The sequence below is a fragment of the Oncorhynchus mykiss genome, chromosome 10 (genome assembly GCF_013265735.2).
Source record: "Oncorhynchus mykiss isolate Arlee chromosome 10, USDA_OmykA_1.1, whole genome shotgun sequence".
Taxonomy (NCBI): domain Eukaryota; kingdom Metazoa; phylum Chordata; class Actinopteri; order Salmoniformes; family Salmonidae; genus Oncorhynchus; species Oncorhynchus mykiss.
The window spans coordinates 35,624,361-35,640,358 of record NC_048574.1 but is presented as its reverse complement, the minus strand read 5'-3'; the positions used below and the strand labels follow the sequence as shown (position 1 = coordinate 35,640,358).

General features: G+C 42.1%; 1 protein-coding gene across 1 annotated transcript in view; it reads right to left on the bottom strand.

Moving 5' to 3' along the window:
• LOC110533745 (neurite extension and migration factor) overlaps positions 1 to 12,751 on the bottom strand; it is a 33,852-nt gene extending 21,101 nt beyond the window's left edge. Inside the window, exon 1 of the mRNA XM_036990133.1 lies at positions 12,335 to 12,751. The gene's annotated coding sequence lies outside the window, so the exon portion shown is untranslated. The remainder of the gene's footprint in view (positions 1 to 12,334) is intronic.
• Positions 12,752 to 15,998: the final 3,247 nt, after the last annotated feature.

The window sequence follows — 15,998 nt, the reverse complement described above, 5'->3', positions numbered from 1 at the left end:
GCGTGGAATCTGGAACTAAAAAGAGAGTCAACGTGATGTTGTCCTTGAGAGAACCCAACAAGAGGGGCCGGAGATCATAGCAACAACAACCTTGTAAACAAAATTATTTTGTTTTCAGCCATTCATTTTTCTCCACAAAACATAATGAAGCAAAGGTGACATAAGTAACATACTGCATTTAACTTGGCTGTAAAGCCGAGACTTTAAAAGCCTCGGCTCTCATCTGGTTCAATAAGCAATTATAATGGCTACAGTTTGCGGCATGACTCATGATTCTGGATTTCTCTCAATGTTTCCAAGTGGAGTCACCGAGACAGACCAGGGCTTGAATCATAGCATCTATTATTTCTGCCTTTTAGACAATAATATATAGAGAGAACATATGGAGCAATCCATGTTATCCAAGGGTGCTACATTTATTGTATTTTTTGTTGTAAATAACAAATATGTTCAACTAGCAAATCCACAGAATGTGACATTTTCTGGTCCTGTTTTTCCCGTCTCTGGCGTCTTTTGTAGTCCAAGCCTCTTTGGCCCATTTGTGCTGCTGTATTAAGAGGCGAAAACTCGAGCTAATTGTGATTCAGCCTCTCCTCTCTCTGCACCCATACAACCCCCTCCACTTACACACACAGGCCACATCTCATACAGAGTGGGGCGGGTAAGGAGGGTGGGGGGAGTGTGACAGAAAGGGGGGCTTTAGAACAGAGAAGCAGAGGGGTTGCATGCCGATTGCACAATACAGCCTATATAGGAGATGTCCTGGTTAGAACTGGAGACCTGACAATAGAACATGTTTTCTCCTTATTCCTTCAGGTGGGAACTGGGAAGGACTATATACCCATGATAAGAGGAGGTTCTGCAGTAAACAAGAAGCTCTTCCTTATTACAGTCAATAATACCTCCAGCATACACAAACAACAAACCTACTACTACACACACTGTGGAACAGTGCCATTCGTTATCCCTCTGACCAGTTTGGGGTGTTAAATAGTGTATTGAAGAGAACTGTCAACATTGCTGGCTGACCAGCCCTTCGTTCATTCTCCCATCAGCTTCCTCTTCTGTTTCACTCCAAATCATGAAGCAGCTCAAAAGACAAATGAGCAGTTATGTTCACCTCCTATGAAATGTACCGTATGCATTATGAGAGTATAATCTAATAGAGTGTATTATTTAGGCCTTCATACATATTGTGTACATTTTGTACATCATTGAAGAAATGTATTACATTCCTCCCAAATTTTCGGTGCAAAAAAACCCACCAAAAAACAATCAAAAACAGAATTGCTGGTGACTGCATATATCTTTTTCCTCCATTGTTATAACCTATTTGTCATCAGGCGTATGATTATCATTTTATTTCAAATCAAACCAGAGGACGAAAAAAGGAAAAAAATTGTGACTGTAACAAAAGTCTACAGTTTCGCATGGCCCCCTGTAAGGTCTGAGCAAGCCCACCTTTGTAGCTAATCTCATGCTATTCTACACATTTTGCCTTAAGGCCGAGAGAAAATGTTGCAGTTTTAAAACTATTTTCCTGCAATTCTACACATACTACCATGGGGCAGAGAGAAACATGTACAGTTTTATAGCTAATCTCATGCTATTCTACACATTTTGCAATGGGACAGAGAGGGAAGTGTGCAGTTTTCAATCAAATTCAATCAAATGCATTTATAAAGCGAATTTTTCATCAGCAGACGTCACAAAGTGCTAATACAGAAACCAACCTCAAACCCCAAACAGCAAGCAATGCAGATGTAGAAGCACGGTGGCTGGGAAAAACTCCCTAGAAAGGTTGGTACTTAGGTATAAACCTGGAGAGGAACCAGGCTCTGAGGAGTGGCCAGTCCTCTTCTGGCTGTGCCGGTGGTCATTAAGGACAGATTGTTCTTAAAGATGTTCAAACGTTCATAGATGATCAGCAGGGTCAAATAATAACCACATGTTCATATCTAAACATTCTTGCCATGGCTTATGACATGTTCAAATCCTATCTGGGGAGGCGGGGCGACCTCCAGGTCGGGGTAGGGTGGGGGGGGTTGTGGGCTCCCAGAGCCCCTTGGCCCCCCTGCTTTGAGGGGGCTGCATGGTACGCCAGTGAGCAAAAGCTCAATCTGCTCATTAACATGCAAAGACCCCCATCCCAGGGCTTTTGAAATGAGTTCTTCATTTTAGTCACAAATGTGATAACTTTTCCATTATGAAGCACAAAGACTTCATTCTGGGGTGCCTGATGTTGCAAATGATGGAAATAAAAACAACTCCACACAGTGAGACGTCTATAACAAATCAACTCCCCACTCCATTCAGTTTAGAGTGTATCTTTACTGTGTAGTTGAGTGATCGAAACATGTTTTCTGGCGATGTGAAAAGGACTAATATCTGAAAAGGAATAAAAGGCCATGTGAAAGGACTTTAGCTAAAGTATAATTACTTTCACGTGAGATGAAAACGTACAGTGCATTCGGAAAGTATTCAGACCACTTTACATTTTCCACATTTTGTTATGTTAGAGCCTTATTTTAAAATTGATTACATTGTTTTTTCCCCTCGTCAATCTACACACAGTACCCCATAATATCAAAGCAAAAACTGTTTTTTAGACATTTTTGCAAATGTATATAAATAAAAAATGGAACTATAACATTTACATAAGTATTCAGACCCTTTACTCAGTACTTTGTTGAAGAACCTTTGGCAGTGATTACAGCCTTGAGTCTTCTTGTAGGTGGACACTACAAGCTTGGCACACCTGCATTTGAGGAGTTTCTCCCATTCTTCTCTGTATATCCTCTCAAGCTCTGTCAGGTTGGATGGGGAGCGTCGCTGCACAGCTATTTTCAGGTCTCTCCAGAAATGTTTGATTTGGTTCAAGTCAGTGCTCTGGCTGGGCCACTCAAGGGCATTCAGAGACTTGTCCCAAAGCCCCTCCTGCGTTGTCTTGGCGGTGTGCTTAGGATCATTGTCCTGTTGGAAGGTGAACCTTCACCCCAGTCTGAGGTAGAGGTTGACCGATTAATCGGAATGGCTGATTAATTAGGGCCGATTTCAAGTTTTCATAACAATCGGAAATCGGTATTTTTGGGCGCCGATTTGCCGATTAAAAAATAAATAAAAAAGGTATACCTTTATTTAACTAGGCAAGTCAGTTAAGAACACATTCTTATTTTCAATGACGGCCTAGGAACGGTGAGTTAACTGCCTTGTTCAGGGGCAGAACGACAGATTTTTACCTTGTCAGCTCAGGGATTCAATATTGCACCCTTACAGTTAACTAGTCCAACGCAATAACGACCTGCCTCTCCACATGGTTGATGATATTACTAGATATTATCTAGCGTGTCCTGCGTTGCATATAATCTGACTGGGCATGCAAGTATCTAAGTATCTGACTGAGCGGTGGTAGGCAGAAGCAGGCGCGTAAACATTCATTCAAACAGCACTTTCTTGCGTTTTGCCAGCAGCTCTTCGTTGTGCGTCAAGCATTGCGCTGTTTATGACTTCAAGCCTATCAACTCCTGAGATGAGGCTGGTGTAACCGAAGTGAAATGGCTAGCTAGTTAGCGCGCGCTAATTGTTGTTGTGTTGCTGGTTCGAGCCCAGGGAGGAGCGAGGAGAGGGACGGAAGCTATACTGTTACCCTGGCAATACTAAAGTGCCTATAAGAACATCCAATAGTCAAAGGTTCTTCGTTGTGCGTCAAGCATTGCGCTGTTTATGACTTCAAACCTATCAACTCCCGAGATGAGGCTGGTGTAACCGAAGTGAAATGGCTAGCTAGTTAGCGCGCGCTAACTAGAGGGACGGAAGCTATACTGTTTCACTGGCAATACTAAAGTGCCTATAAGAACATCCAATAGTCAAAGGTTAATGAAATACAAATGGTATAGAGTGAAATAGTCCTATAATTCCTATAATGACTACAACCTAAAACTTCTTACCTGGGAATATTGAAGACTCGTGTTAAAAGGAACCACCAGCTTTCATATGTTCTCATGTTCTGAGCAAGGAACTGAAACGTTAGCTTTCTTACATAGCACATATTGCACTTTTACTTTCTTCTCTAACACTTTGTTTTTGCGTTATTTAAACCAAATTGAACATGTTTCATTATTTACTTGAGGCTAAATTGATTTTATTGATGTATTATATTAAGTTAAAATAAGTGTTCATTCAGTATTGTTGTAATTGTCATTATTACAAAAAAAGAAAAAAAATTAAATCGTCCGATTAATCGGTATCGGCTTTTTTGGTCCTCCAATAATCGCTATCGCTATCGGCGTTGAAAAATCATAATCGGTCGACCTCTAGTCTGAGGTCTTGAGAGCTCTGGAACAGGTTTTCATCAAGGATCTCTCTGTACCCTTCCCTCAATCCTGACTAGTCTCCCAGTCCCTGCACCCGAAAAACATCCCCACAGCATGATGCTGCCACCACCATGTTTCACCGTGGGGATGGTACCAGGTTTCCTCCAGACGTGACGCTTGGCATTCAGGTAAAATAGTTCAATCTTGGTTTCATCAGAACAGAAAATCTTGTTTCTCATGCTCTGAGAGTCTTTAAGTGCCTTTTGGCAAACTCCAAGCGTGCTTCGGTCTGGCCTGATTGGTGGAGTGCTGCAGAGATGGTTGTCCTTCTGGAAGGTTCTCCTAATTCCACAGAGGAAATCTGGAGCTCTGTCAGAGTGACCATCGGGTTCGTTGTCACCTCCCTGACCAAGGCACTTCTCCCCCTATTGCTCAGTATGGCTGGGCGGCCTGCTCTAGGTTGAGTCTTGGTGATTCCAAACTTCTTCCATTTAAGAATGATGGAGGCCACTGTGCTGTAGACATTTTTTGGTACATTTGTGCCTTGACACAATCCTGTCTCTGAGCTCTATGGACAATTCCTTTGACCTCATGGCTTGGTTTTTGCTCTGACATGCACTGTCAACTTCCAAATCATGTCCAATCAATTAAATTTACCACAGGTGGACTCCAATCAAGTTGTAGAAACATCTCAAGGATGATCAATGGAAACAGGATGCGCCTGAGCTCAATTTCGTGTCTCATAGCAACGAGTTGTTTCGCTGTGTCATTATGGGGTATTGTGTGTAGATTGATGAGGATTTTTTATATTTTTTATCCATTTTAGAATAAGGCTGTAACGTAACAAAATGTGGAAAAAGTCAAGGGGTCTGAATACTTTCCGAATGCACTGTATACTACTTTCTTTGACCCTTTACTGATCCTAGAAATGAACATGCATCGGCATGCAAATCAAGGCCCGTTGACACAGAGGGTTCATTTCCTTACAGGAGGGGTGTCAAACAATCCGTCCCGCGGGTGGCTTGAGTAAAAAAATTAATAAACTTAATATACTTTTAAATGACTAAATTCATACAGTGTCTGGACTGGATCCAGTTCGCTAATAATCACCAAAATGGAAGCTATGAAACTATTTTTTTCAGATTTTTTTCTGATTTTGACAACGTTCAAGACCGAATGCAGCCCCTGTGGCATAATGAGTTTAACACCCCTGCCCTACAGTTTATCCTTCATAGTCCCTGGGATGTGAACCATTGTACCTATCCACTATGTATGACGGGAACAGTGTATTTCTGGTCAGGAGAAAGCAAACAGAAGAGCAACCTCTCCATGTATGGGGGTTAGGATATGAAATTCGAACCCAAAAAATCAGAGAGAGACAAAATATTTTGAGTTTACATGAGAGTAAAGGGGTGGAACACACAAGATTGTACTAATGGCGTGTGCACACTGATTCTGTGTTACTGTACTATTCCACAGGTCTTAAAACCAGTTTACTTTGTTAATCTTGTTGATTAATAATGTATTTTGCATACCAGTGCACAAAAAAATAAAAAAAATAAAAAAATAAAAGCAGTAAAATTATAAAAAATCCAATAATTGAGAAAATAAAAGCAGTGAAATGACAATAAGCCATCTGTCTTGCTCTAGCGCATACCATAAGTAACAAGGAAGAAATTATATTTCAGATAGTGTTGTGTACAATACACAATTGGTTGACAGTGCTTAGGTTTGATTCCCATGTTCAATAACCAGAGAAATAAGTATGCTGAAAAAACACAATACAGAGGTCAGGTCACACTTCAATCATTTCAATTTGTGTCCTGAAGCCGAATACTCCCACTTTATCTTCTGATATAATCATATGCTAACATATTCAGCACCCAGTAGCTTGGATTGTTAAAATATGAAAATATTAGGATGAATGAAATATATTTGTTAGAAGAGATTAAATATCATCCTAGACTCAAGGATTAAGGCCTCAGAAGGAGATGTATCCTGAGACAAGTGGATAAACTGCCATTCTGGCCAATACAATACACCGATGAACATACAACTCTGGTGTGGATGTGTGACTGTGAGCATATTGACGCCACATCTCAATCTCTGTACCACAGTAAATATATTATTGGGTAAAAAATGAGTAGGGGACCAGTTAACCACCAATCTGAGGTTAGCATGGGGTTAGTCAGGTTGCATGGGAGGAGGCATTGGTTTCTCTTGGACAAATACAAACAATTGAAGCATGGCGTGGTGACTCACAGCTCTAATGAAGCAGTGTATTGACTCACTAAATTCCCCCTCTGTCTGCGAGGCGTGCATCCCAGCTGCCCCTCTGAATACCAATTACTGTACCGATGGGCTGCTCTGTCACTCAGCCCAAATGCCAGTGAGGAGCCAAGGAGCTGGTGTGTGTGTGTGTGTGTGTGTGTGTGTGTGTGTGTGTGTGTGTGTGTGTGTGTGTGAGAAAGAGAGAGAGCGAGAAAGGCTGGGGGTCAAAAGCTCAGTGGATGCAGAGAGGAAAGAACAGAATGTGTGAAGCTAGAGGTTTAGATTTTGATAACTGAAAATAACTAAATTACTTTTCAGTTCCATTTTCATATCCTATCAAACCACCTAGTCTCAGAAGATCTTGGATATTTTGGAGTGTTATAATCTATTACTGCTCAGTGCTCTATCTATAGAACTAAATACTGATGAACCAAGAGGCCCAAAATGCTACAGAACATTTTCTAACTTATATTAGTTGGTGTGATGGTGTGCTGACATAATTACATAGATTCAATGGCACAGTGACTAAGAGGAGGAGATGATAAGTATTTGGCCTCTTCAGCATAATCTCTACATGGAATTGGTAAAGATTCCCTGTAAAGTACTGTAACTGTCAGGGGACAACTACACTATATATACAAAAGTATGTGGACACCCCTTCAAATTAGTGGATTTGGCTATTTCATTCATTAGTGGATTCGTTGCTAACAGGTGTATAAAATCGAGCACACAGTCATGCAATCTCTGTAGAAAAACATGGGCAGTAGAATGTCCTTACAGAAGAGCTTAGTTTCAATGTGGCACCACCATAGGATGCCACCTTTCCAACAAGTCAGTTCGTCAAATTTCTGCCCTGTTAGAGCTGCCCCGGTCAACTGTAAGTGCTGTTATTGTAAAGTGGAAACAACGGCAGCAACGGCTCAGCCGCGAAGTGGTAGGCCACACAAGCTCACAGAACGGGACCACTGATGCACATATCGTGTAAAAATCGTCTGTCCTTGGTTGCAACACTCACTACCAAGTTCCAAACTGCCTCTGGAAGCAATGTCAGCACAATAACTGTTTGTCGGGAGCTTCATGAAATGAGTTTCCATGGCCGAGCAGCCGCACATAAGCCTAAGATCCCCATCCGCAATGTCAAGCGTTGGCTGGAGTGGTGTAAAGCTCACCGCCATTTGACTCTGGAGCAGTGGAAACACGTTCTCTGGAGTGATGAATAACGCTTCACCATCTGTCTGGCCGACAGCAGAATCTGGGTTTGGCGGATGCCAGGAGAACCTGCCCCAATGCATAGTGCCAACTGTAAAGTTTGCTGGAGGAGGAATAATGGTCTGGGGCTGTTTTTTCATGGTTCGGGCTAGGGCCCTTAGTTCCACTGAAGGTAAATCTTAACGCTGCAGCATAAAATGACATTCTAGACGATTCTGTGCTTCCAACTTTGTGGCAACAGTTTGGGGAAGGCCTTTTCCTGTTTCAGCATGACAATGCCCCCGTGCACAAAGCGAGGTCCATACAGAAATGGTTTGTCGAGATCGGTGTGGAAGAACTTGACTGGCCTGCACAGAGCCCTGACCTCAACCCCATTGAACACCTTTGGGATGAATTGGAATGCCGACGGCAAGCCAGGCCTAATCGCCCAACATCAGTCCCCGACTTGTGGCTAAATGGAAGCAAGTCCCTGCAGGATGTTCCAAAATCTAGCGGAAAGCCTTCCAGGAAGTGTAGAGGCTGTTATAGCAGCAATGGGGGGACCATGATTTTGGAATGAGATGTTTGACGAGCAAGTGTCCACATACTTTCGGTCATGTAGTGTATAACTGTTGTTCAATATTGTAGCTCCTTTAATTCCCACCCTTTGGTTTTGTAGGAGGTCTTTGTATGATTTCTCTTGTCGTCTCTCCAAACAAAAATATAGGAGCTGAATAAAGATAATAATAAGAACTCTGAGTGGGCCAGGAGCAGGACAGTACAAAGCCTAGTAAACAGCCATTGATTTGAGCAGGGCAGGGCTGTTTACTAGGCTTTACCTCACTTCCCCTGACGGACAGGCCTGACAGCAGCTTCTTCAGCAAACTCCTTTTATTAAAAATGTGATTAATATTTATCCAGCATTAGAGCCTTGCTTAAGACTGAAACTAGACGGATTAGACGATCCCCCAGACAAGGAGTTATGGAAGAAGGGAAAACCAGCTGAAAGTAATTCTTCTTCTTCAAGCCTTAAAGATTTATCTGAATAATGGATGTATTGTGAACCATGGTTCGATTGTACTGTATGTCCACGAGGCTGGAGAAGGAAGGAATTTGAGGAATATCAGTTAATCGTTTACTAAAAGCGTTATGCAAATGTCACTGACAGAATTACAGTACATAAAGGTAAATGTCTATGCCGTCAATATCTTTGTGGGAGAAGTGATATTTGCATTTTGTTGATCATATGCTCAATGCAAGGTAAGGTTGAAAATAAGATTAATGTCTTCCCCTTAGGTGTTGCAGAACAACAATGAGTAAAAGGTTTTATCCTTACCCCACTTAAAAAGGGTTATCAAACCTCTGACCCATGCACCGCTGAACCTTGACCTATGTATCAATACAACATGTCATTTAGAAAATGGTCTCAGAGACTGTAGAGTATGCTCATTTACTGAGAGGTTGACCTGAGAGGTTAACCAATATTCTGAGGTATCTGATTGTGAGAGACAGAACATAACTGCCATACCTCTGAAAACACGCACCCTATCCAAATAGAAACGTAAAACCTTGCTGTTATTTTCGTCTGGAACTTTTCTGATGACCAAGGTCATTAATGGTTGGCTGAACGACTCCTCCCCCTACACAGCTCTAGTGCATTAAACCGGAGGCTCCAGCTTCAAGGGGGAGAGGAACACAAAAGCCTCCTGTTATTCCTCTGTGCTGCTGCTTTCACCAGGACCTGTCTTTGCCAAGCCTCTCTGAGTACATGGCTCTACAACGACGGCTACAGGGCCCCTTTACAGAAAGACGTCTGATGGACAGCCTGACATTCTGCAGCAGCCCACAATGGCAACATGTACTCACCCTACAATATCAACACCTCCCCCCTCAATCTCCCTGTGAATCAAAGCCATTTGTCACATATTTGTTAATAATAGAGCGTGCATGAGTCCTCAGCTAAGAGACATTGGTAGTAGGTTATTTAGCAACCAAAGCTGAGAGAAAAAGCTTTTTTCTAAAGGAAGAGATGCAACAACTGTCTTCCCTTCTACTAACTCTCTAACGCTTGGAGACCTTAGGAAATATACAACAAGTCACCGTTGTTTTGAGTGTGTGTGCCCTATTCATGCCCTATGGGTGTTTTGAGTGTTTTATACAGCAAGGGAGGAGCTACCAAAAAAAGATACAGACAAGAGTAGTCCAGGACCACAGCAGTGGGGTTGGTATCTGCCTGCCTGTGAGAATGATAGAGGAGCATTGTGAATGAAACAGGCCCAGCATGGGCAGCTAAAGAGCTCAGCACTCTGCTCTGCTCTAATGTCTGTCTGTCTGTCTGTCTGTCTGTCTGTCTGTCTGTCTGTCCCACTAGAGAGGAAGCTCGGCTCAGACTCTTTCCCTGCAGTCATGAAAGCAATCAAAAGGGGCTGAGCCACCCGTCTCCCGGGGTTGTTACCTTTCTGTTAATTACAGCACACTGCCTCCACTCCCTCTGACGCCGAGCAGCGCCGCAGTCACCGCAACGGTGCAGTACTGAGGGAGGGAGGGGGCGCTCTCTAAGGGAATGAATGAGAGAAAACCAGGCACAATAGCATTTCAAATCAAATCAAATTGTATTTGTCACATGTGCCAAATACAACAGGTATAGAGATCTTACTGTGAAATGCTTACTTACAAGCCTTTAACCAACAATGCAGAATAAGAAAATGCTAAATAAAATAAATGTACAATATAGTAACACAATAAAATAACGAGGCTATATACAGGGGGTACTGGCAGCGAGTCAATGTGCAAGGGTACTTGCCCACTATTCAACAGGTTAAATCGTATGAAAACATGTCTGTTCATGTTCTGTATAGCCATTTTAACAGGGGTGAAATTCAAGTTGATAGCATACATACAGGGTCCTATATAGAAGACTGAAATGTGTTAAATCAGTGTGACATCTGCCCAGGTATTGGTACAACCCCTCACCCAACCTCCCAGGCAGCCTCACTCCTCCCCCTCTGGCACTACTTTCAGACAAACACAATGCAGTGCTGTGTGCAGCCCAGCCTTCAGAAACCTGCTCTCTCTTTGGCTGAGAACCTTGGGCTGCTGAAGTAAGGAAGACGAAACCCATAGAACGGTGGGACAGAGGATACATTAAGAGGATGGTTGTTGTCTCACCCTGAACATGCCTCCTCAATCACATGAGGAGAGATGGGATGGGAGGACCAGGAAAGGAAAGAGGAATTGATGCATGGGAAAATGACCAGCATATTTCTTCAAAATGACTTTGAAACCTTATTGCATCAATGGAGCGACCTGGGGCAACACAACCCCTTGGGACAGTAAAGGACACGTACTAGGTCTGGCACTGGGATAGGTAGGCTTTAGCAGGAACCATGCTTGAGTTGATATACAGACCTGATCAAATGAAAGGATGTTCAGGGCCTATTAATGGGGATACTCTGAACTAAATGAACAGGGTTAGTTTGGTCCTCTTATCTGACGTATTTTCCAAAACACAAAACCAATGAATTAACCTTCAATTTCAAATAAACACTTGTGCATAATTAAGCCTGATAAACAATTCCCCAGCCATTTCACAAAGGAATGTTGTTGAGTTAAAGAGAGTAGAAGCCCTTTATCCAGGCATTATTCTGGAAAGAGGGTGAATCATCTAGTTGAGCTCTCCCTCCCCTCAATCCAGCAGAGAGCTTGAAGTATGTTATTGCCATACATGTGAGAAGTAGGATAGATGAAACCTTACAATGATAATAATACTATAATAACAATGAAATAATTTGTGTGTCATTATTGTACACAAAGAGAGTATATTTCTGAGTGTGGCCGGTCTGAACTTATGTCACATACATATGTGAACTGAAATTGAACACAGCATCTAACCACAGGGGAAGATGAAAAGCTGGGAACTCAATGCTGAAAATAAATGAATCTGGGAGCACAGAGAAATGGTCGATTTCATGCCAAGGGGAGCACATTATTCAGTGAAATGTTCAAGTTTAAGCACCTTGTTTACTGAACTAAGCACTGCCAAATACCGCAAGGGTTGTCCACGACCTGTACTGACAATTCTCATATTGCCTCTGTGTGTCTCTGTGTGTGTGTGTGTGTGTGTGTGTGTGTGTGTGTGTGTGTGTGTGTGTTTGTTTTGGGGGATGGGATGTGGGGTGCAGTTTGCAGGTGCTCTAATGCTCCAATGTAGGGTATCACTTTTAAACCATAACATTTAAGGAATGATGCCTCTTAATGCATTTTATAACAATTGATGTCCCTCTCAGTTTAAAAGTGAAGTAACTGTAATACATGAAATACATGGTTAAAATACACATTCCCCAACAGATGAATGTTGATCTAATGTAATGCATGAAATACATTGTTAAAATACACATTCCCCAACAGATGAATGCTGTTCTAATGTGATGCATGAAATACCCGCCCCCTTTTATTTCGAATGAAGCCATATGAAGAAATTGCAGACTACGTTGAATATTCTTAACGCAAGTGTTTCCCTGAACTGAAAAACCATATTCGTTACTGTACAACATTTAACTTACCTCTATATTCACACCGGCTGCGCTTTTCCCGTCGCCAGCATTTCAATTACACAGTTGTTTATTTGACAGATGGAAACTGTATCTTCTCCTCTATGCAGCAACCTCACCATGTTTTTCCCAAGCCCGGACTCCCTGTATCAGCAGGTGGACGCGCCTCCCTATGATGGAGACAGCGCGCCTCGGTCCCCCTACCACTCCATTTTATTCTAGTCTTCTTTGTAATCCAGGAAATAAACAAAATATCTTGACCATTCCATGTGTCATGTGTAGGTCATGTTTTATATGGCCATGGCCATGTTCATTTCTTATTAGGCTCCCTGGATTCATGTATACCGATACTGGATGCTGCTATTGTTATGCCATATATTTTTTTCCCAGATGCACCCTGTCCCTGACAACGACGGCAGGCTCGTGTCAGTTTGCTCCCCCTCTTTTGCGACCTGCCATAAAGAGCGCGCCCACAAATTCCACTCGTGACCGCGCTTCTACGTCGTTGACGCGCCCAGTTTAACGGTGCAGTTTGGTTCTCAAGGAAAATAGCTATTACAATGTCATCACACACGTTGAAACGTTAAATGACAAGCAGAGCTCTCTTCTCTTAAAATGTATATTTAGCTAAACCTGGAACCTAGTTTATGGGCTTATAAATTGGATGGATTATATTTATTAGAGTTTTACCATTCTTCCTAACATGAAAAGCATGATTGCAGCCTGCAATTCGGGGGCGTTCCTGCATGTGCACCCTACCTCGAGCATCCCATTGGTTCCTGCATGAATGCCGCCCCTCGAGCACACGATTCATGCCTGTGTGACACTTTTGATATTCTGGATTTCCACTAATTGCCTGTGCAATAAAAATGTGTGTCAAAGGAGAAATAAAAGTATTATCTGAGTTTTTGGGGTGCAAGGGACACTATTTGTACCTAGCACACAGTGTCCTTCGCTACCGCCTGCCAAACACCTGCCCTCACCGTCATTAACAGAACTGCTGGAAAGCAGTGCCCAACAGACAGGGGCGAAGACACTGCCTTACCGGTGTCCTAGCTAGCTACCGTTGTCACCCCCGCCTCTTCTTCTGTGGGGTTTATCGGCGGTTGCCACCCAATTTTATGGTGCATTGCCTACTGTACTGGAGTGTACCACAGTCCTAGCTTAAAAATGGACCAATTGAAGTATAAAAAGAGGGGTTCCTGCAGATGCAGAAATGCCCACATGCAGCAACGCCACGAATTGCGGGCTGCAATTGCACCCTTTTTCCCGGGTGCAACTCCAGTCCTAGAGGGCCAGAGTCTGACAGTCATGGGACAACAGTTTTCTGCACAATTAAATGCAAGATGAAACCAAAATAACCTGGGCTGGCCACCTTCAAGGAGCTGGGCATGTGAGTTAGAGATGTCCAACCTTGTAAGAGAATGGCATTTGGGGATAAATATAAATTGCAGGTGAACTTTTTGTTCAGTGGTATATTCTTATTCACTCTCTGAGAATATGCTGCTCCTAAAAATCATCCAAGGCAGGGCTGTCTTGGCATGGATCCATCTAGTTAAAGGTACGGAGACAGGCTGATTTAACTATTCATATTCTCAAATCAAAAGAGATGCAGGAAAATCTGGCAAATTGTGGATGTGATGATTTTAATCTTTAAGTTCTTCTTCAACTCAGACGATAATCATTGTCGACCACCTAGACCTGCAATTATGATTACGTTTTGGAGAGGCTGCAGGATCCTCGAGTTAAATGAACAAAGTGTTTTTCATTTGTCACATAAGAGCACTCCATACTAATCTAGCTACTAACCCTTCCTCTAACTACCAACTTTTCATTTTGAGCAGCCTTTTCCCAGGTATCCTTGAGATTTGACATGAATGCACCTGAGCTCTCCTCATCAATGGTGCCTGACTCACTATAACCACATGATACATATTTTCCAGAAATAACACCAAGAGAACTGAACTGGCAGTTCTGATAACCTGCAGTGGCATAGTTTGAGGAGAAAAACATATTGTGCAGAGAATGACATATCCCTTGTATCCCATTTTTAGACATGATTACAATATGTTAATATTCACTGAGTATACCAAACATTAGGAACACCTTCACCTGGATTCACCTGGTCAGTCTGTCAGTATATGTACAGCAGTAGTTATATATACTGAACCAAAATATAAACGCAACATGTAAAGTGTTTTATGAGCTGAAATAAAAGATCCCCGAAATGTTCCATATGCACAGAAAAAGCTTATTTCTCTCAATACTTTTGGAGCTCACATACAGTAAGGTAAAACATTTAATTGACTTAAGAGGCTTACTAAAGACTCAATTCTGACTGTTGACAGAGAGACCCGAATTTCAGTTTGAAATCAATCATCACTGAAATTGTATTAATTCATGTCATAATTAATTTTAGTTGTATGCTGCATAGCTTAGACACTGATATAATCAGTCTATTTTGTCTGAGTATGATACCCCTTGTGAAATATCTTATGAGAGATATGGATAACAAGAAGCAAGCCCTGCTGGCAGACTGGGAATTTGGGGTTATGGTCAACCTTCCTACTAACCTTCTCCATATTTAATTTACTGAAACCACTCAAACATCTGCTATATTCTCTACCCCAGATGCTGCAGGTGCTCTTGTTATATCATGCCCTGTGTAGTGGCCTATCCCTGTTGGGAACTTTGTTTAATACTGCCATACTGTTGTTATGATACTGTTTTGCCCAACTAAGTGTTGGTTCTCCCTTCCTCATTATCCCACAGAGTTACACAGACTGTGAGTGGGTGGCTGGCCCTTTACAGTGGCAGCTTTAAACTGGGTCTTTAAACCTGCTCAGCACTGGGATGGGGGCACAACAAAGCCTTCACTGAGGGAGCAGTCGCTTCTGAGATTACAGATGCAGAGGGAGAAAGGAATTAATGAGCAAGAAAAAATGTATCCTTGTATCTCAGCGATTACACATTTCTGATTGTCTATCGATTCATATAATGACTGACAACAATAATCTCATATTATATACAGTGCCTTACAAATGTATTCACCCCCTGTTTTTCCTATTTTGTTGCATGTAATTTAAATGGATTCTTATTTGGATTTCATGCAATGGACATACACAAAATAATCCAAATTGGTGAAGTGAAATTAAAAAAAGAACTTGTTAAAAAAATTCTAAAAAATAAAAAACAGAAAAGTGATGTGTGCAAATGAATTCACCCCTTTGCTACGAAGCCCCTAAATAAGATCTGGTGCAACCAATTACGTTCAGAAGTCAAATAATTAGTTAAATAAAGTCCACCCGTGTGCAATCTAAGTGTCACATGATCTGTCACATGATCTCAGTATATATACACCTGTTCTGAAAGGCCCCAGAGTCTGCAACACCACTAAGCAAGGGGCACCACCAAGCAAGCGGGCACTGTGAAGACTAAGGAGCACTCCAAACAGTTGGAGAAGTTGTGGAGAAGTACAGATCAGGGTTGGGTTATAAAAAAATATACGAAACTTTGAAAATCCCACGGAGCACCATTAAATCCATAATTTCAAAATGGAAAGAATATGGCACCACAACAAACCTGCCAAGAGAGGGCCGCCCACAAAAACTCACGGACCGGGCAAGGAGGGCATTAATCAGAGGCAACAAAGAGATCAAAGGTAACCCTGAAGGAC